Source organism: Aythya marila (genome assembly GCF_965140915.1).
Source record: "Aythya marila genome assembly, chromosome: W".
In the NCBI taxonomy this organism is placed as follows: domain Eukaryota; kingdom Metazoa; phylum Chordata; class Aves; order Anseriformes; family Anatidae; genus Aythya; species Aythya marila.
The window spans coordinates 4,831,189-4,853,691 of NC_139081.1; positions in this window are offsets into that span (position 1 = coordinate 4,831,189).

Genomic DNA, 22,503 nt, shown 5'->3' on the forward strand with positions numbered 1-22,503 from the left:
GCTGCCTGCAGCCATACCTTAAAAAGAAACAATCTTTTTTTTTTTTTTTTTTTTTTTTTTTTTTTTTTTAACTACTAAAAGCACACAGAGACAAAAACAATAAAGAAGTCCTTTCAGTTGTGTTTGACAGGTTGATAACATGGCAGCAGAGTCTGACTGAGAGTCTGAGGAGGAAAAAATAGAAAAGGCTGAGTTTTCAGTAGCAAAAAGGTAGAATAACTGAGGGTTGGAAGCCCTGATACAGGAGTGTGAAAAGGTGAGGAAAGCAGGTGTTGGTCTCTGACTGTGGGCTAAGTGAAAATGGCTTGTTTAGAAAGGAGGAGTGAGAGCAGCAGTAACTCTTAGTTCAGTAATGATAGCCAGCTGGATGTTATCATAGGTGAAGCTAGGGTGAAAACTGTGGAATAAAAATCTCTTATCAGACCTGACTTAGGACAAAAGTTTTTCGATGCTGATGCTGAACCCAGTATCCTTAGGCACACTGACTCTGCTTGGTATGCAGAAGACCAGGGGCAAGCCAGCAGTGCTCAGCCTCTTTTAACACCACGTCCTCTTTATCTCTTTACTACCGTGTATCACACTGAGAAGGTTGTCCCCTAGTGCTGCCTACCACTATTTATTTTAGTTAGTAAAGGTGTGATGCTGTTATCAAATTCTGCTGCTTTTCTCCACGTTCTCGTATGCAAAGGCTGTAATCTCTGATGTCATTTTCCACCAGATATAGCAATAATTGTTAGTAACCTCACAAAATGTGGCATACTGTTCATTGGTTTGTAGGTCCTACAGCACACAGCGTTGCATTATTGTGCACTGTGTCAACACACACAAATTAGGAAGGGTGCAAGAGCCATGAAAGCAACAAAAAGGCTGTTGTCACCTGAGTCCTCAAAGGCGTGCACTGTGTGAGTGTTGGAGGGAGCTGGTCTCCTCTCTGCTTCTGTGTAACCACATGTGGGGAATGTGGTGCTCATTTCTGGGTGATCATTTACTGGAAAGATGCTGTCAAAGATGGGAGGAGAGTGGCAAAATCTGTTGCTCTACTAGAGGTATTGATTTATGAGAGAAGATTAAAATACGTGTGGCTCAGATGACTCAGTTGACTGAGACTGGAGCAGAAGGGAGAAATGTAATGTTATTCAAATACATAAGGAATATTTGCACCAAAACAGGAGATGGATTTTTCAGTACTGTGCAAGATCTTTAGCTATAACAAATATGAAGCCATATATGAGTGAATATGAATATTCATATTGAATATACTCATATTGTATATGAGCCAGCTCAGGTGGCCAAGAAGGCCAACAGCATCCTGGCTTCTATCAGAAACAGTGTGGCCAGCAGGACTAGGGAAGTGATTGCCCTCCTGTACTCAGCTCTGGTGAGACCGCACCTCAAATACTGTATTCAGTTTTGGGCCCCTCGCTACAGGAAGGACATGGAGGTGCTCGAGAGAGTCCAGAGAAGGGCGACGAAGCTGGTGAGGGGTCTGGAGAACAAGTCCTACGAGGAGCGGCTGAGGGAGCTGGGCTTGTTCAGCCTGGAGAAAAGGAGGCTCAGGGGTGACCTTATCGCTCTTTACAGATACCTTAAAGGAGGCTGTAGCGAGGTGGGGATTGGTCTATTCTTCCACGTGCCTGGTGACAGGACGAGGGGGAATGGGCTTAAGTTGCACCAGGGGAGTTTTAGGTTGGATGTTAGGAAGAACTTCTTTACTGAAAGGGTTGTTAGGCATTGGAACGGGCTGCCCAGGGAAGTGGTGGAGTCACCATCCCTGGAAGTCTTTAAAAGACGTTTAGATGTAGAGCTTACGGATATGGTTTAGTGGGGACTGCTAGTGTTAGGTCAGAGGTTGGACTCGATGATCTTGATGTCTCTTCCAACCTAGAAATTCTGTGATTCTGTGAAATAACCACTAGTCCAAGAGAAACAGAGTGGTTAGTGTATATAGTTCTTGTATCTTGCAAAAGAATGGTCTAGCAGTTCATGTCGATAGAGGGTTTGAAGGGTAAACCTTGAGACTCGGGTCTGGGAGATAAAACAATAGAGGGGAGTTTTTTGAGAAAACTGCTGACTATTGCACGAGACACAACTTTCAGACATCTGGCCCAGTGACTACTAAATAAGGAGAGTGGGGAAGCTGAAGAACGACCAAAGGACAAAGCCTGGGAGGAAGACTACGAGCCTTCAGTACGAGCGACCCCCAGAGGGACGACCGGAGACTGATACGCATGCATCCGTGGGATGGTTCGGGTCCTGGGGAACTAATTATAATAACCCTGCCTTTTCCAAAAAGTGGTGATGAATATGTATTAGCCTAGGAGCATAAAAACCTGATATAACTTATGTGCGTCTTGGTGGAGCAGAGACTCCCGACGCACCCAGCGCTGTTTGCTTACCTCTATTCGATTAATAAATTGTAAACTTTGATTGTAACCCTATTTGGGACTTAGCCATTTATTACACATGGAACAGCAAGGCCATGATGACAGCCCCTGTGCTTGTACCAGTCCCTTGGCAGGGAACAGGGAGAAAAAGAGAAAGGGCAGAAGTAACCAAGTAGTGAGAAAAAAAAGTGTTCAGTGGGAGACTTGATTTTAAAAAGAACTTTTATCAGAAAATACAATGCCCTGGTCATCTCCGGTCATGAACTGGGTGCATAGCCGGAGTGTTAGGAGAGAAAAGGATGTGTCGGTTCGCGGCTGAAGGAACAAATGCAGCCGACTCAATATGAGTGATAAAGCATAGTTCAACTTTATTGTCCGGATAGCCTAACTTTTATAGTGAACTTAACAGGGGCGGACAGTGTTTCACACAAGATTATTGGTCAAAAGCACTCAGACAAACAACTGCAAGAAAACAACCCCCTTGTGATTAGCAGTCACATAGACCTTGTCCTTGAAGCCAGCTACTGGTAACAATATTTTTCTGAATTCCTCAATTGGGCGATGTGGGAACACTGTCATGGGAACTTCTCATAGTTGCCCTGGTAGCTTGGTTTGCTCAGCTACAGCAAGCCATGGGATTTTTGCTGTTTCAAAAAATCCCTCAACAAGGATGCTTTTCAGGGTGGTGTTGTGGGAAGCTATTGGGTCTGAGGCTGCCCAAAAATCCAGAAGAATTTAAATTTGAAATATAGTAATAGTCAAAATAAAGAAAAAGGACATATTTTGCCTTGCAAAAAGCCCATTTTCTGGCCAGACTGCACCATGAATTTGAGCTCTGTTGCTCTCAGCACTTAATTGGTATAAGTTCATTAATGGTAATGGCATAGTAACTGGCATACTCTTTTATGCCAGTTATGCTAGCATAAGAGAGGTAAATAGGATCTTACAGTTCATCTAAAGTCTAATTTCTGCTGGGAGCAGAGTGACCACAACTCCTGCTGAAGAAACTGAAGTATGCTTTATAGTGTAGAGCAGTTACATGCCTTGTGATTCTGTATCGTGCTGACACTATATATGTAGTTTAGGCTCAGTGGCTTCTTTTTCCTTCATAATCACAGAATCACAGAACTGTAGGGGTAGGAAGGGACCTCGAAAGATCATCGGGTCCAACCCCCCTGCCAAAGCAGGTTCCTCAGAGCAGGCTGCCCAGGTAGGCGTCCAGACAGGCCTTGAATATCTCCAGAGAAGGAGACTCCACAACCTTCCTGGACAGCCTGTTCCAGTGCTCCATCACCCTCACTGTAATGAAGCTCTTTCGCATGTCAGTGCGGAACTTCCTGTGTTCTAACTTGCAGCCATTGCCCCTTGTCCTATCCCCACAAACCACTGAGAAGAGGTTGGCTAAATCCTTCTGTCCCCCACCCCTCAGATATTTATATACACTGAGGAGATCCCCTCTCAGTCTTCTCCAGGCTGAACAGACCCAGGTCTCTCAGCCTTTCTTCGTAGGGAAGGTGCTCCAGGCCCCATATCATCTTGGTGGCCCTCCGCTGGACTCTTTCCAGGAGATCCCTGTCTTTTTTGTACCGGGGAGCCCAGAACTGGACACAGTACTCCAGGTGAGGCCTGACCAGGGCAGAGTAGAGGGGAAGGATCACCTCCCTTGACCTGCTGGCCACACTCCTTTTAATGCATGCCAGGATCCCATTGGCCCTCTTGGCCACGAGGGCACACTGCTGGCTCATGGTCAACCTGTCGTCCATCAGGACCCCCAGGTCCTTCTCCTCAGAGCTCCTCTCCAGCAGGTCGTCCCCCAGCCTTTACTGATACTTTGGGTTGTTCCTGCCCAGGTGCAGGACTCTACACTTGCTCTTGTTAAATCTCATTTGGTTTCTTCCTGCCCAGCTCTCCAGACGGTCCAGGTCTTGCTGAATGGCAGCACAGCCTTCTGGCATGTCAGCCACTCCTCCCAGCTTTGTGTCATCGGCGTACTTGCTGAGGGCGGACACTATTCCCTCATCAAGGTCGTCAATGAAGATGTTGAACAAGATTGGACCCAGCACCGACCCCTGGGGAACACCGCTAGTCACAGGCCTCCAGCCAGACTCTGCTCCTCCGATCACAACCCTCTGAGCTCGGCCAGTCAGACAGTTCTCAACCCACCTTGCCATCCACATCTATCCCACACTTTCTCAGCTTTGCTAGTAGGATGTCATGGGAGACAGTATCCAAAGCCTTGCTAAAGTCAAGGTAGATGACACCCACTGCTCTCCCCTCATCTACCCAGCTGGTGATGCCATCATAGAAGGCAATGAGGTTGGTCGAGCATGACTTCCCCTTGGTGAATCCATGCTGACTATGCCTCATAACCTTCTTCTCTTCCAATTGCTTGGAGACGGCATCCAGAACAAACTGTTTCAACACCTTTCCAGGGACAGAGGTGAGACTGACTGGCCTGTAGTTTCCTGGATTCTCCTTCTTGCCCTTCTTGAAGACCGGAGTGACACTGGCTATCCTCCAGTATTCAGGCACCTCTCCTGTTCTCCAGGACCTTTCAAAGATGATAGAGAGCGGTTCGGCGATCACATCTGCCAGCTCCCTTAGCATACGCGGATGCATCCCATCAGGACCCATGGATTTGTGTGCATTGAGCCCACTCAGACACTCACGAACCAGTCCCACGCCCACCAGGGGGTAGCCCTCCATTTCCCAGACCCTTTGTCCTATTGCCAGGGGTGAGGAGTCCCAGGGGAGTGTCCTTGAAGCAAAGACTGAAGCAAAGAAAGCATTCAGTATCTCTGCCTTCTCAGCGTCTCCCATGACTAGGACACCCCCCTCATTCAGCAAGGGACCCAGATTATCCCTAGTCTTCCTCTTGCTGTTTACATACTTGAAAAAAAAAACCTTCTTATTATCCTTTATCTCTTTCGCAAGCCTCATCTCTAGGTGGACTTTAGCCTTCGTCGTCACTTCCCTGCAGGCCCTGACAACACTTCTATACTCCTCCCAAGAGGACAGGCCCTTTTTCCACATTTCATAGACCTTCCTCTTCCTTTTGATCTTATTGATGAGCTCCTTGCTCATCCACGCGGGTTTCCTGCCCCCTTCCCTGATTTCCTACTCTTGCACTGATCCTGAGCATGGAAGAAGTGCTGCTTAAATGTAGCCCAGCTCTCACATGCACCCTTGCCTTCTAGCAACTTATCCCATGAGACACTCCCAAGCAGGTCCCGGAAGAGGTCGAAGTTGGCTCTTCAAAAGTCCAGGGTAGCAATCCTACTTTTTGCCTTACTTCTTCCACCAAGTTCCATATTGAACTACACCATCTCATGGTCACTGCATCCCAAGCTGCCCCCAGCCTTCACATCCCTAACAAGGCCATCCCTGTTGGTAAGAACAAGGTCCAGGATCACCCCCTGCCTCGTTGGCTCCTCCACCACCTGCGTCAGAAAATTGTCCTCAACGCATTGTAGGAACCGTTTGGACTGCTCGTGCCTGGCCGAGTTGCTTACCCAGCAGATGTCTGGGTAATTGAAGTCCCCCATGAGGACCAGCGCTCGTGATTGTGAGGCTACTAGCAGCTGCTCATAGAGGGCCTCATCGAATTCCTCCTCCTGATCTGGAGACCTATAGTAGACCCCCACCACCATGTCTCCCATACCAGCCCACCCCTTAATTCTTACCCACGAGCTCTCCACTTGTCCTTCACCCTCCCCCAGGTGGAGCTGGGTACACTCTAATTGCTCCCTCACATAAAGGGCAACCCCACCCCCTCAGTTCCCCAGCCTGTCTTTCCTAAAGAGGACATAGCCCTCAATGACAGTGTTCCACTCATGTGAGCTGTCCCACCACGTCTCAGTGATCACAACGAGATCGTGGTCCCACGACCGAACACAGATCTCGAGCTCATCCTGTTTATTTCCCATGCTCCGTGCATTGGTGTACAGGCACTTTAGGGAAGCAGCAGGTGCAGTTACCCCTGGGGGGATGCAAGAAGAAGATACTGGATGGGGGATCGGGAACACTACCTTATTTGAGGAGCCCTCAGACAATCCTATGGGAGAGCTCAGAAGTTTTTCCCTTTCTTCAACAGTGACAGTAGTGATGACTTCCCCCAGCCCTTCTCTGTCACCTTTAGCTCCCCTCCCTTCCCCCATGAAACCTAGTTTAAAGCCCTGGTAATCAACCCTGAGACTGCATGGAGTCTCATGAATCACCCTTCTTTGTTCCCTCTAAACACTTTTACATTCCTGATGGCCTCATACTTAAGAGTCTGATGTTATCATCAACCATGGGGCTTGTTGACCCCCATGGCCACACTACCACATCTCCCCCTTCTTTATTAATATCAACCATTTTCTCAACATGAATTACCACTCCATATATAACATGCTGTCGTGGTTCCACTCGAGTGGGCAGCCGAGCTCCACCACAGCCGCTCTCTCACTCCCCCTCCTCAAAGAGGAATGGGGAGAAAATATGTGAAAAGGGCTCAAGGGTTGAGATAAGGATGAGAAAATTGTAACGGGCAAAACAGACTCAGCATAAGAAGATAGTAAGATTTATTGCTCATTACTAACAAGCTAGAGAAGTGAGAAACAAAGGAAAGAAACCAAAAGCACCTTCCCCCCCCATCCACCCTCTTCCACCTCCTCCCCCCGAGCGGCGCAGGGGAATGGGGGAATGGGGGTTATGGTCAGTCTACAGCACTTCTTCTCTGCCGCTCCTTCTCGGACACTCTCATCCCCTGTGCTGTGGGGTCCCACCCACGGGATGCAGTCCTTGATGAACTGATCCAGCGTGGGCTTCCCACAGGCAGCAGCTCTTCCAGAACTGCTCCAGATATGGGTCTGTACCACGGGGTCCATCCCTCAGGAGCAAACTGCTCCAACCTGGCTCCCCTACGGGCAGCAGCTCCTGCCAGGTCACCTGCTCCTGCGTGGTCTCCTCTCCACGGGCTACAGGTCTGGCCCGGAATCTGTTCCGGCAGGGGTCTTCTGTTGCGAAGCACGGACGAAAGCACGACAGACACCAGCAAAGTCAGATCATGCTTCACCATTTTATTGCCCGAATAGCCCAACTTTTATAGTGAATTTTACAGGGGTGGACAGTGTTTCACACAAGATTATTGGTCAAAAGCACTCAGACAAACCGTTAAGAAAATAACACCACCTGCAAGAAAAGAACCCCCCTTTTGATTAGAAGTTAGGAAAACAACCCCCTTTGTGCTTAACGGCCACGTAGACCTAGTCCTTGAGGCCAGCTGCTGATAACAATATTATCTGAGTTCCTTAATTGGGTGATGTGGGAGTCATTGCAGTGGGAGCTTCTCACAGTTACTCTGGCAGCTTGGTTTGCTCAGCTACAGCAGGCCCTGAGATTTCTAAGGCCTACCCTTGGTTGCTTAAAGCAAGCTTAGATCGAACAATTATGCCAATTCCCAACAATTCCCCCGTTTTCTTTTTGTACAAGCAGTACTTGGTTTTACAGCAGATGTCAAACACATAACATAACACAACTATATAACTTAATCCTAATAACACTACAATTACTGTAAGCACTTAATGGTAACACAATCTAATAGTAACACACTTAAACCTAATCACTTGATGGTGATCAAAGGCTGTTCTTGACAGTCCTTGAGGTGTCACAGCCCACGTCATTGTCAGAATGATTATCAGGAACCTCTTCATGGTCGTCTTCAGCGTGTGCAGATTCTAAAACTGCTTCAGTCCACTTTGCAGTGATCCACTGGGTACCTGTTCCCGGCACCACTTCAAAATCCCTATAACATTTTGCAAGTAACCCTTTAACCACATTTATCACAATACTACGTGTAATGATGATTGACACCACAATGAACAGAATCCTTAATCCCCCTTTGACTAATCCCAGTAACCATCTATGCATTGTTTCAAACAAATCAGTGAACCATTGATTGAAAGGATTGATACCATATTGACTCTTTCTCATGTGCTCTTTCAGGAAAGTAATGAATTTGTGAGTTGAAAAGGTCTAAACAGTACATTCCCTTAAATTTCTCCAAGTGGCTACTTCAAACAATGACTCCGTACTAGTGAAACTTGATTTTGCTCAACCGATCACAACTAGCCCTGCTAGTTGCTTACAATTGACTCCCCGTTTTTCTAACAGCGCTGTAATAAATCCATTTCTTCTGATTTTTGCCGGCACCAATTTCCTATGCTTTTAGCCTGCCCTATGGTTATATCCCGGGATCCTGCACTGTGGCAACAATAACCTGTACTAAGGCTATATTCCAGAATCCTGCACTATGGCAACGATAACCTGTACTAGGGCCATATTCCGGAATCCTGCACTATGGCAATAACCTGCACTAAGGCAATAACCTGCACTGTGGCAAACCTGCACTATGGCAATAACCTGCACTATGGCAAACCTGCACTAAGGCAATAACCTGCACTGTGGCAAAAGCGCGCTCTCATTCACACAGTACACAGCACAATCACACATACAGAGCACAATCGCACACCCAGAGGCCTCTGGCACATCTCACTCTCAATCATACCACAAGAACATAATTTAGAATGATAAGCAAACAAACAAGTATTGTCTCTCATTGTGTTCCTCGTGAAATGACTTGCAACACTTTGTTTTAAAACCTTACCCTTACACAAATACTTTCAACACAAAATACCTGGACATTTAAGAATAACACATACAATTATTAACACTCCAGTTAGTATCCCTCTAGCAGCTGAAAACATACTGTTTGTCTGCAGTTTCAGGAGATCTTTGTCTGCTCCTGCGGTGAGCGGCTGAGAGTGGAGTCCCCTCCGAACAAAACGCTCAGGGTGCACCTAGGGGCGTCCACACCACAGCCGATCCCCGCAGCCGAGCAGTTGTTACGTGCGGCCGCAGATGCCACTCCAGGCACTAAAATTGCCAATGCCGCTCTAGCTGCAACCCCACACAATTCAACATTATCATTGCAATCCGGTGCAAGCAATGCCCATTTATGTCTGGTGATCTCACACAACTGTAACAAGCTAGGAGCAAATACAATGAGTTTATCTAAGTAACATGGACATCTGATAGCATTTGCAGCAATACCTTGCCAGGCCCTATCCCCACAAATCAGAAAAACATCAGGAGGTAAGGCCAAAGCTGTACAATTGTTCCAAACACTGTAGTTGTTACCCCTTGTCTCCATGCTATAAACCCCTAAACCCTGCTTAGCAGTGTCATTGTAATCACAGGTGTTATTTGTATTTCTATACCTGTATGGCCCTTTCCAGGTTCCTGTAGCAGAATTCATCTGATAGCCACGGCTACATTCACATTCGTAGCCACCTTTCAGGTTGATACAGATTTGACTACAGATACCAGGGTTTTGACATTCATCAATATCTCCACAGTTTCTCTTGTCTACAAACTCAAACCCAGCTGGACAGTCACATTCATTTATGATGCATTCCTTCAGGGGCTCATCACCCCAGTCCTTGCAGTCTCTCTGCTGGTTACACACATTATTGATATCTATGCATTCTCCACTTCTGCACTTGAATTTGCCAGGTCCAGAGCACTGAATAACATTGTTACAGTTTGCTTCATCAGTGCCATCCAGACAGTCTCTCACACCACTGCACTGCCTACTCCATGGACACAGTTCCCATCTTCACATCTGAACTGGTCTGGCCTGCAGGTCCGAGAAGGGCAGTTAATTTCATCACTTCCATCCTTGCAATCAGGATCTCTGTCACAGTCTTTTTCACCATCACATTTCCAGGACACTGGGATACACTGGGTTGACTGAGGACCGACCACAGCTGATTTCATTTACCCGGCATGCTCTCATATGACACAGCTCAGAACTTTCGTCAGACCTATCTTCACAGTCCGGATCCCTATCACACTGCCATCTGTTTGGCACACACTGACCACTGTTGCACACAAAGTCAGATTCAGCACACGTCTTCTTCACACAAGCACTCTCATCACTGCCATCTGAGCAGTCTTCACATTTTGTTCTAGCACTGTCGGCGGCAGTGCACAGGCAGGTGAGGGCAAGCAGCAGGCAAAGCGCCCCACAGCGCGGCAGCGCCCGCCGCCGCCCTGCACCTGTGTCACTTATACTATTCCTATTACCCGTGCTGTTAGAGTCAGTGGCATCCTCCTGGTACCGTTTCTGTCTTTGTCGCCCCTTACTCTCCCCCTTTTCTTTTTGCCACTGACCATTCACCACAAATGGATGAGACACATGATTACTAGTTAGGAAAGAGAGTGTAACGTCTGCTATACGGCTGCAGGCCGTGCCAGCTGCAACCCTAGCAGCTGTTTGTGAACAAGCCTGCTGGTGGTCATTTGGCGGTGTAATCTGTGTCTCTGCACTCCTGCCCTGCAATAGAGCTAAATCATCATTAGTAATCCGTAGACTGTGGCAACCCCACGGAATGTTCCCGCACCGTGCCAATGTCCCGCTGCGCTGCGATGTTCGCCCCGGTGCCGCTGCGATGTCCGTGCTCGGCTGCGATGTCTGCTCCGGTGCTGCGATGTCCGTCCCGCTGTGATGTCCTGTTCAGGCCCTGTTCAGGTCTCAGCCTGTTCGGGCGCCATTTGTTGCGAAGCACGGACAAAAGCACGACAGACACCAGCAAAGTCAGATCATGCTTCACCATTTTATTGCCCGAATAGCCCAACTTTTATAGTGAATTTTACAGGGGTGGACAGTGTTTCACACAAGATTATTGGTCAAAAGCACTCAGACAAACCGTTAAGAAAATAACACCACCTGCAAGAAAAGAACCCCCCTTTTGATTAGAAGTTAGGAAAACAACCCCCTTTGTGCTTAACGGCCACGTAGACCTAGTCCTTGAGGCCAGCTGCTGATAACAATATTATCTGAGTTCCTTAATTGGGTGATGTGGGAGTCATTGCAGTGGGAGCTTCTCACAGTTACTCTGGCAGCTTGGTTTGCTCAGCTACAGCAGGCCCTGAGATTTCTAAGGCCTACCCCTGGTTGCTTAAAGCAAGCTTAGATCGAACAATTATGCCAATTCCCAACAGTCTTCCACAGGCGGCAGCTTCCGTCGGTGAAGGGCCACTTGCTCCACCGTGGTCTCCTCCACGGGCTGCAGCGTGGAACCCTGCTCCACCGTGGTACTCCATGGGCTGCAGGGGGACATCCTGCTTCACCATGGTCCTCACCACAGGCCGCAGGGGACTTCTGCTCCGGCACCTGGAGCACCTCTCCCCCTCCTTCTACACTGACCTTGGCACCTGCAAGGCTGTTCCTCACTCCCTTCACTCTCCCGGCTGCTGTGTGGCGCAGCGTTTTTTTCCCTGTTTTAAATATGCTCTCACAGAGGCGCAAAACAACATCGCTTATTGGCTCGGCTCTGAAAAACAATGGGGCCCTTCCCAAACATGGGGCAGCTTCTAGATCTTTCTCACAGAAACCACCCCTATGGTCCCCTGCTACCAAAACCTTGCCACGTAAACCCACTACACATGCTCTCTGAGGCCTTGGTCACAATCTGGGCCATAAGGTTGGTTTGATCTCGTTCTCAGGGTCTGAGGGGCTCCTCTTATCTCGAGGCCTTGTATGTTCAACTTCTTTACTGAAAGGGTTGTGAGGCATTGGAACAGGCTGCCCAGGGAAGTGGTGGAGTCACCATCCCTGGAAGTCTTCAAAAGACGTTTAGATGTAGAGCTTAGGGATATGGTTTAGTGGGGACTGCTAGCGTTAGGTCAGAGGTTGGACTCGATGATCTTGAGGTCTCTTCCAACCTAGAAATTCTGTGATTCTGTGATTCTGTTTAACAATCCTTATCTTGTCCCTTTGTAAGCAGTCTTCCTTATCTCTGACCCCTTGGTTAAAGTCTGAACCATGAGGGGCTCCTGTTATCTGGAGGCCTAAACTCAGCACAGGCGCAGTAAATCACAAATATAGCACCTATTCATTCTTAATCAATCACTCTCTAATTTCTAATCCCAATGATGCACAGTAGGGGAACACACCTCAACAGATGTTATATATGGAGTGGTAATTCCTGTTGAGAAAATGGTTGATATTAATAAAGAAGGGGGAGATTTGGGAATGTGGCCATGGGGGTTGGAAAGCCCCGTGGTTGAGATAACATTAGACTCTTAACGACCAGGCCATCAGGAATATAAAAGAGTTTAGAGGGAACAAAGAAGGGTGATTCAGGAGACTCCATGCAGTCTCGGGTTTCTTGTTCCCCAGCTGGTACTCTTGTTCTCCAGCCGTTAAGGCATGGAAGTTTCTGGGTGTTTGCTGTTGTTGTTACATTCAAAGTTGTTTGACCAATGAAAAGTTGTTTTGAAAAGAACTGCTGTGGAGAGAAGGGTATAAGAGGGGAGCCTGCCCTCAAGATAAAAAAAGGCAAAATGATGAAGTTACATCATCAATAAAGAAGCAGGAAAAAAGAAGTGAAGAGGAACAGTCTGTCAGAATGGAGACCAGGACGGGAACAGGCACTTTGATTGCCTCATGAAGATAGGTTCGGCCAGACTCAGCAAACTGCTCAGAGAAGCTCGTACAGAAAGTCGCTGGAAATGGCACACCAGAGCTGGAAAGAAGCTCAAGCTGAGAGAAGCGGACCTGTGGACACAACTGCCTCTCGCTGGTAAGCAGTTGCGCATTATGAGGAATCATACGTCCTTAGGAACAAAGACTGTCCTGGTAGCCTTACAGCTTATTCTCCTTATTAACAATCGGACAGATTATGAACATTGAAATATGGGACCAAACTGAGGTCAAGGTGTGGGACTCTGCAACTAAAAACGACAAGGTTGCAGTGGGATTGCTCGGCACCTGGCGAGCAGTCTCTGAGGCCTTAAAGAGCCATGTGGGACCACAGTCAGAAACGTGTGGTTTGCCAGATAGTGAGGGAGCTGCGGGCTCCTTTACTGATCCAACTGCTACGCCATCGGCCCCTCTGCTGCTACAGCCATCGAAGGCTTTTGCTGTTACGCCCCCTGTTGACCTGAACGTGCCTTTTGACCCAGGCCTATTGGCCTTGAAAAGGAGATGGATATGCTTTTCTTCAGTCCGGGAAGAACAGGATACATAAGGCCTGAAGACCGAGTTGCTTGACAACTTAAAGCGAGACATATTGTTCAAAAGGAATGGAAAATGGAGAGTTGTTTGTAGTCAAGAAAAGGAATGGGAAATGGAGACTGTTGAGTCGTGGAACTTGGAGGATTGTTTGTTACCTTTTCTGATCGTGAATATGTATAGGCGTACTCGAGTTTAGTAAGTCATGGAACTTAGAGGATTATTCTTTCCTGATTGTACATATGTATAGGCATACTTGCGTTTAGTATGTAAAGCCATGTTCTATATGTTTAGAATGCTTGATGTTTGTGTGTGCGTGTTGGTGGAGCGTAGACTCCCCACGCACCCAGCGCTGTTTACTTGCCTTTTATACCTTTTAGATATATTTGTTTTATAAATATTACAAAATTCAGATTGAGTTGAGACCTCATTTATAACAGCAGACAAGGACAATTCTGTAACTGAAGTATTATCAAACCTGCCTGTAAGTAAAGAAGTTTTCATCACAGAAAATGCACAGTGATTGCCTACATCCTACATGCTATTATGCACACAGTACATTGCTGGGGAGTGATCCCGAGCTTTTGCCCCTTACAGTCCTCTTCAGGTCCAGTGCCCCTGAATCCAGTAAGGTATACAGATGGCTGTACCAGTTTTCTGTTGTTTCTTTCTGCTGAACTGTCCCTCTTGGACCTCCTGCATTTGGTTTACTTTTCTTCTCATTTTGGATGAGTTATATTGGCAAGTATGCTAAAAACTTTCTCACATATCAAGCTCTACCAGGGTAATATAATCCATAGCACAGCTTTTCCAGACCACTCTCTTTCAAATACTGAGACATGGGGTTAGAAATTAGAGAGTGATTGATTAAGAATGAATATGTAGGCAACACTCATTGCTTAAATATGTGCTACATTTGTAATGTACTGTGCCTGTGCTGCGCTTAGGCCTCCAGATAACAGGAGCCCCTGGGACCCTGAGAACCAGATCAAAACAACGTTATGGTTTGAACTGTGACCAAGGGCTCAGAAATAAGGAGGACTGTTCATAAAAGGACATGATAAAGAATGTCAAACTTGCAAGGCCTCGAGATAACAGGAGCTCCTTGGACCCCGAGAACTGGATGAAACCAACCTTATGGCTCAGACTGTGACCAAGGCCTCAGAGAGCATGTGCAAAGAGATGAGGTAAAAAGTTCAACCCTGATGAAGACATCTTACTTCATCCTCATGACCCTCAGTGCCCACCACCAGAAGGCACTGCACAAGCGCAGATGGGAGGAGTTTATGGAAATGACTTATTGGAGCTAATTTTAATACTAAGCGGGGACAGGTTATGCATATGTATAGGTGTATTGGGAAACTTCATGCATATGTAACTATTTACTGCATATAACCAAAGCAAGTTGCTGCGTTAGGGTGTGCACGACTGTGGTGGGACTACCCCCGTGCCACCCAGCGCTGAATAAACATATCTACTTTACAGTCTTACTGACCGTGGAGTCTGTTTTCTGCAAGTCAATACCAGTTCCTTCCCCATTCCTTCTGTGACTGATGCTCAGATATTTAATTCCAGCAGCAAGAATTGAGGCCACATATGCTCTTAATTAGCATATATTAACATATTTTCTCTGTTAATATATTAACAATATATGTTAATATATTAACATATATTCTCTGTGCCAACCTGTTTTTATTTTTGTACTGTTTTCTTCTTTAAAATGTAAACTTTTAATGAGCTGTTGTAAATTGTAATGCTTTGTTGTGGTTTAACCCAGCCAGCAGCTAAACACCACACAGCTGTTCGCTCGCCCTCCCTCCTCCCTCTCTGGGATGGGGGAGAGAAACAGGAAAGTGGAGCCTGTGAGTTCAGATAAAGACAGTTTATTAAAACAGAAAAATAATAATAACAATAATAATAATGATAATAGTACTACTACTAATAATGTGTATGAAACAAGTGAAACACAGTGCAATTGCTCACCACCCGCTGACCAATGCCCAGCCTAACCCCAAGCATCCCGCCCCCCCCCCCCCCTTCCCCAGCTAGCCACCCCTATATATTGTTTAGCATGATGTCAGATGGTATGGAATACCCCTTTGGCTAGTTTGGGTCAGCTGTCCTGGGTCAGTCCCCTCCCAGCTCTTGCTGCACCCTCAGCCTGCCTGTTGGCAGGACAGAGTGAGAAGCTGAAAAGTCCTTGGCTTGGTGTAAGCACTGCTCTGCAACAATTAAAACATCAGCATGTTATCAACACTCTTCTCATCCTAAGCCAAAACATAGCACTCTACCAGCTACTAGGAGGAAAATTAACTGTCCTAACTGAAACCAGAACATGCTTTAAGATGTTTCCTGTTACCTTAGTGATGGACTACAATGGTCTTTTACATTAAGAGTTTATAAACTTTACTAGATACTTATTTAATTAGGAGCCAATGCTAAAAGTTTGTAATAAAATTTCCACAAACACTTTAGTGTCTGAGGAGCCAAATTTCCAGCAACCTGTGTTAACTGTACACAAGAGATTAGGAGAATACTGTCACAGTATGGTGTAATGCCTGACCAGGATGGATTTAGCCACCCAGGTCACAGTTCTGCACTGACACAGCTACAACAGCTTGATCCCTGCAGTACCTCTCAGATAGGTTGGGCATCTCCATGCTCTCTGTTGAGCTGTATTTGGAGTTTTACCTTGTACATTAAAAACAAAGGTCAAATTTCTTCATTGAAATAAGAGCTTCAGTGCTTACCGTAGTCTGTTCTCTCAATGCCCTCTTGTTTGTGGCCCTGCCTTCCTTATGTTTTCTACACCAATTCTTTGTGTTCCCTCTCCTGATGGAATTTATGGAGACTGTATGGTAAGACTACTGTCACCAAAGCATAGCTGTCTAAATAACTTCTAATCCAAGCTCGTAGAGTAGACTTCACAAACTTTCTTCTCCCATGGAAAAACATGAAGCCTTTCAAGCTCAAGAAAGTCAGAGGAAAAAAAGTAAATGAAGGAAATGTCAAGACTGGGCTTAGCAAAGAGATTGTTTTCCAGTCTGTTGTGTAGGTGCTCATTAACTTTGCAGCATACTGGCAGCTGTTGCTAAAAGGTGAAGACAGACTGAATTGTCACCAGCTTTAAAGGGACAGTTGCCCACCTCATTTCCCTTCTGTTGAAAGGGCAAAACACATAAAAGAAAATGTATGTAAGCATCTAGCACTGATGGGACATTTGGTTGCTTGGTTGAACATCTGTGTGTGAGGAATTTCTGTAGTTCAATGTACGGTGCTGGTACTTCTGCAGAACATTTGGGAATTTTTTCTCCTTGGAAAGCATGAACGAGGGCCTCTCTTTACTGTTAATTTCCACTAAAAGTGCATTCTGTATTCACAAGCCAAATTTGCAAGATCAGTTTTCATGTTTGAAACATTCTGACTTTTGGGTGCCTGATGCTGCAGCTTTGACTTCACTGAAGCCATGAAGTGTGATCTCAATAATCTGTTTTTGCTTACACATTATGGCAAATCATGGAAGGAATACATGTACTGTTTTTAGAGAAAGTTTCATTTTGGGCTTTGGGCATTCTGTGTCTTTAAATATTCAGATACAAATAAATAGTGAGAAAATTGTCTTTGCAAGCTTCAAACAATTCTAGGTCTACTCTGTTGCCTCCAGCCAGATGCTGTCTGATGTTGCCTAGACAAACCAGGGCAAACCATTATCATAGGATTAAACACTAAATACCTGCAAGGAGCGTTCTCTTTATCAGATAGTGCTCTGTTAGCAGAGTTCATTCACTTTATTGCATATATATATAACTGAGGTGTCAAATAGACTGATTTACAGCACCTGGTCTTTTACATAATCTTTGCTATTTGCTGCTTTTGTAATCTGCCAAATCATTTAGCCTTCCTGATAGCAGAAATGCTGTAAAACTTCGATAAACTTGCAGAAGAAATAAACTCCAAGGTACTGCTGAAATCTAGGGCCTGCATGTTTCCTATAAATGCACTGGCTGGTTTGGTTTCCCCCTACCTAATCTATGATTGAATGCGGCTGCTGGAGCAATAAAATTGAAATTTTATGATAGCACTACAGTCAGAGGAGATAAGCATTTGTATGCTAGACTAAATTAATCTAATTGTGTGGCTAATGAAACCAGTGTATGTGTTAACTGGTTGTCTTTGGGGTTCAAAGCATCTGTGTGTATCTGTACAGAGTCTAGTCTAAAACTTTATCTATGTGAAAAGTCTAATTTACTAGTTCTCACTAGCATTGTAGCTTATTACATTTTACAATTAAGATATTTTTAAGGAGCCTTGGTTTTTAGAGGGTACTTTCTGAATGCTAATACAAACAACAGGAGCGTTTATAGTGGTCTTGCATGGATACTTATGTCCTTTTGAAGTTGTTGGTTAGAGTAACTATAAGGCATCATATTTGAGTAGTGTTAGCCATTTATGAAGTCCATTTGAAACAAAAATAAAGTTCTGTTTTTTGGGGTTTGAGTCACTGTTCCCATGACAGGGACCCTATGGAAACCAACCAGCTACACTGATGTCTTGGTTGGGTGCTGTGAATAATGTTCTCTGCATGTAAGTCATTGAGTGTGTGAATTATTTCAGCACTGGGAATGTTAGGCAGGCTGGTGTTAACAACAAAATGGAATGAAGGGGACTTTTAGGTAAAACTCTAGAGTCATATCTCTTAGATTAGAGAACAGCCTCCCTGGGGAGGCAGGGAACCGGTATTGTTTAAGACATTTAAAACTGGACAGGAGAAAATGTATTATAATGATTGATCCTGTGCTGGTATTTGGATCAGGTCTTGTCTTGTGTGAATATTAATAGGAAGTCTCTGTCTAAAGTAACCGCCATAATTCAGAGTGCGTTACTGTACTGGGTTCACGTAGCAAGGTTTTGGTAGCAGAGGGCCATAGGGGTGGCTTCTGTGAGAAGGATCTAGAAGCTGCCCCATGTTTGGTAAGGGCCCCACTGCTGACCAGATCTGAGCCAATAAGCGATGTTGTTTTGCGCCTCTGTGAGAGCATATTTAAGACAGGGAAAAAAACGCTGCGCCACACAGCAGCTAGGAGGGAGAGAGCAGTGAGGAACGGCCTTGCAGGTGCCAAGGCCAGTGTAGAAGGAGGGGGAGAGGTGCTCCAGGTGCCGGAGCAGAAGTCCCCTGTGGCCTATGGCGAGGACCATGGTGAAGCAGGCTGTCCCCCTGCAGCCCATGGAGTACCACGGTGGAGCAGGGTTCCATGCTGCAGCCCGTGGAGGAGACCACGGTGGAGCAGGTGGCCCTGAACCGACGGAGGCTACCGCCTGTGGAAGACCCCTGCCGGAGCAGATTCTGGGCCGGACCTGTAGCCCGTGGAGAGGAGCCCACACAGGAGCAGGTGACCTGGCAGGAGCTGCTGCCCGTGGGGGAGCCAGGTTGGAGCAGTTTTCTCCTGATGGATGGACCCCGTGGTACGGACCCATATCTGGAGCAGTTCTGGAAGAGCTGCTGCCTGTGGGAAGCCCACGCCGGATCAGTTCATCAAGGACTGCATCCCGTGGGTGGGACCCCACAGCACAGGGGATGAGAGTGTCCGAGAAGGAGCGGCAGAGAAGAAGTGCTGTAGACTGACCATAACCCCCATTCCCCCGTTCCCCTGCGCCGCTCGGGGGGAGGAGGTGGAAGAGGGTGGATGGGGGGGGAAGGTGCTTTTGGTTTCTTTCCTTTGTTTCTCACTTCTCTAGCTTGTTAGTAATGAGCAATAAATCTTACTATCTTCTTATGCTGAGTCTGTTTTGCCCGTTACAATAATTATTGCGTGATTTTCTCATCTCAACCCTTGAGCCCTTTTCACATATTTTCTCCCCATTCCTCTTTGAGGAGGAGGAGTGAGAGAGCGGCTGTGGTGGAGCAAGGCTGCCCACTCGAGCGGAACCATGACAGTTACTAGCTAACACTGACCTGCAACCTTCCCCCACACCTGTACTCACACTTAAAGGACAGCCTGAGTAATGTCTAGCACCTTTGACTTCTCTCATGGTTCCTGAAGTGTTGATTTTGTATTGCCTTGCTTAGATTATATTCCTTCAGTGCTTCCAGCAGACAGACTCCGTATAGTGCATAGAGATTTACAGGAAGCAGGTGTAGTTTGTGGTAATAATAATTAAGTCTCCTGCTGTTTTCAAATCTCTGGGAAACTAAATCAAGTGTAGAGGTCTATTCAAAAAAGTACAGCATGTGTATAAATCACTTTGCAATTACCTGTGTGGGTCTGTCTTGTACCTGTTCTGTGTATTTGGCTGTTATCTCTCTGAATCCTGTCCTCAGTCTCCGGAGTGTAACTAAGACATTACACACATCAAATGGAAAAGCTGATGAAACGCCTTAAAATAACCCAAGCACCCATACTTTGCTCGCCTCTTTTTCACCACCTCTGTGCTGGTATTCGTCATAGGAACTCATATAGCAAAATTCATTCTGGACTGATGGCCCCCATCAGAGAAACCTAAGTCTAGTCTGGATTAAGCAGGTGGAAGGATTGGATTCGATTCCTGTGTGATGCTTAATGGAACTCCCATTTTCTTGGTATGTTTCTGTAGGTATGAAACCTCTCTTCTGGACCTGGTTGAAGCTATGAGTCCCATATCTGCCCCAGGACACCTTTACAGAGAATTATACAACGGGAACAACATGCACACACCTTGTCATGTGAGCCGCAGGCTGTTGTCTTGGTACCACTTGCAGTTCCAGAAGTAGAGCAGATGAGATAGAGGAGAGCCGGCAGCTTGAGGAGATTTTCTTCATGTGATGCTGCTCTTAGTTCTACAGCCCTTCTGTAGAATTTTTAGGAACTTTTTATTTCTGATTTGTTTGTGTTAAAGTACCATTTTTTATTTATTTTAGTGAGAACTGATTGTCTTCCCTCTTCTAACAGTTAATTATCATCCAGTTTCATTTTGGATTTAGTAATCATGGTGCAAGAATGTTTGTGGGATAGACAAATCAGAAAGCATTAACATTTTTTTCTAAACCTTTAATGTGCCAAGTAATCGTTCTAAAGAGGATTTTTTTTTTCTTTCTTTTTTTTTACTTTTGTAAAGTGCTTATACCTTTATAATATACCAGGTTTTAAACAGACTTGTTTAATTAGAAAATAATCTTTTAATAGTTTAAAAGATTCTAATAATTTTTAAGGTGATTTTATGATCTACCTTTTCCTTCAACATTCTGATGTTTAACATGCTGGGTTTTTAGGGGGTAATATCTTAAGCTCAACTATACAGTGTCTAATAATATTAATAGACGATGTTGCAGATTGATATACTAGGCATCCACGTGAAATATATTCCTCTTTAAATCAGTGCTATTTGACATAGTTTATGCGCTGGGAGTCCTAACCCCGAAATAGCAGAACACAGTCAGACATTGTAGTGGTCCAAAACCTATGTGATGTACTTTTCAAGATGAAATATTTAGTTGTGATAGTATAAGAACAGTCTTAAGACATTTTCACTAACTTGCACTATTTTGATCTGGTATCCAGGCTCCATTTTAAATAAGACAAATCAGTAATTATTTCCACCAGCGGCTCACAATGCACATTTCCCTGCTGGCTTTAATTATTCATGCTGTATCTATTTCAGTTTATTTAAATGCACTTCCATCTACTGCATGTACTTGGTTATTTAAAGAAATGTGCAGAATTGGTAAAAATGACTGCAGATTACAGGATTAATGGCCATTTTCTCCACAATGCAGTGTTCATATTTTATTGTAACAGTAGCCACCAGCATGTGTTCCTAGAAATATGAGGCTAAAATACTCATTTTGCACAGTAAAATTGCAGTGAGGGAAAGGTAGAATTGAATCAGTATGGGAAAGTTCTAGGCCATTTGCTCCCAAACATCAATCGGTGGGCCAGTTCAGCTTTTTGATGGTCTTTTTAGGCAGCCCTGCTTATCTTAATGGCATCAAGGTGCTGGTCTAATCCTTGGGGTATCACTGCTGCCTGCCTCCAACACGCTCGCTCTTGTGCAAGGCTTGGTACTCCTGTGCTCTGTGAGGAGCTGGCAAGACTGCAATGAGGCATGCCATGCCTCCTGGAGGAGAGCAAGCATAATGAAGAATATCTAGCATGCCCTCCCCCCAGCAGCACCCTGCTTTTAGAGCGGTGAAATAAAAGGACAATTAAGGGGGAGATGAACCTTAAGTTATTCTGAGCTGTTTCGTTCAGGCTCAGTCTTAACCACGAATTAGGTGATAACTTTTCCATGTGTCCCAGATGGATTTTCAAAGGTGCTTGGAGGAGTTTGCAGGAGGAAAGCAACATTACTGGACCAGAAAATGACTGCTGTGGAAAGGCCCTGCTTGGTCTGCCCTGCTGTCAGTGAAGCATCATAGTTCTTTCCAATATGTCCATCTGCTGTTGAGTGTCCCTCGTGTTCCGCTCCCTGACCCTGTGAAGGCACAGGTTTCTGGTTAAAGCCCCAAAGACATGACAGGTGCCCTGACCCAAGTGTAGCAGTTGGGGCAATAGGTTTTCTCACTCACCATGTTTCTGCTGGCCAAGTAGTCTGCTTCTTTAGGAAGACAGGGAAAGGGTGGGGAAGGAAGAGAAAAATGTACTAGGAGCAGCAGGAAAACCATGGAAAACCATGAAAGTGATGACCAGCACATAGATCTTAAGGTTTTGGGTTGATTTTTTTTTTTTTTTTTGCATTTTTTGCATTTGTAAAGAAACAGTTCTCTGATTTCAGTCTTATTGCTTCTCTTTTCTTTTCCAGTTTGACTGAAACTTTAATTGCCTTTTCTAATAAGTGCTAACTGACCTTTTGAAACAGCAAAAAATAGAAGTATAACTCTTGAAAGGTGCCTTTGTGTACCCACTCAAGAACACTGCATGGGACCATTATGTTCTCTGGTTCCTTGTGGGTGTCAATATTTAACTGCTTTAGGATTCCTTATGATCCATTTTGTCCATTAACAATTCTAATTCTGATGGTGACTTTTGACTTGAATCTATATTTTGGTAGTAGACGTCTTTTTAAAAAGACGCTGTCAGGGTTGTG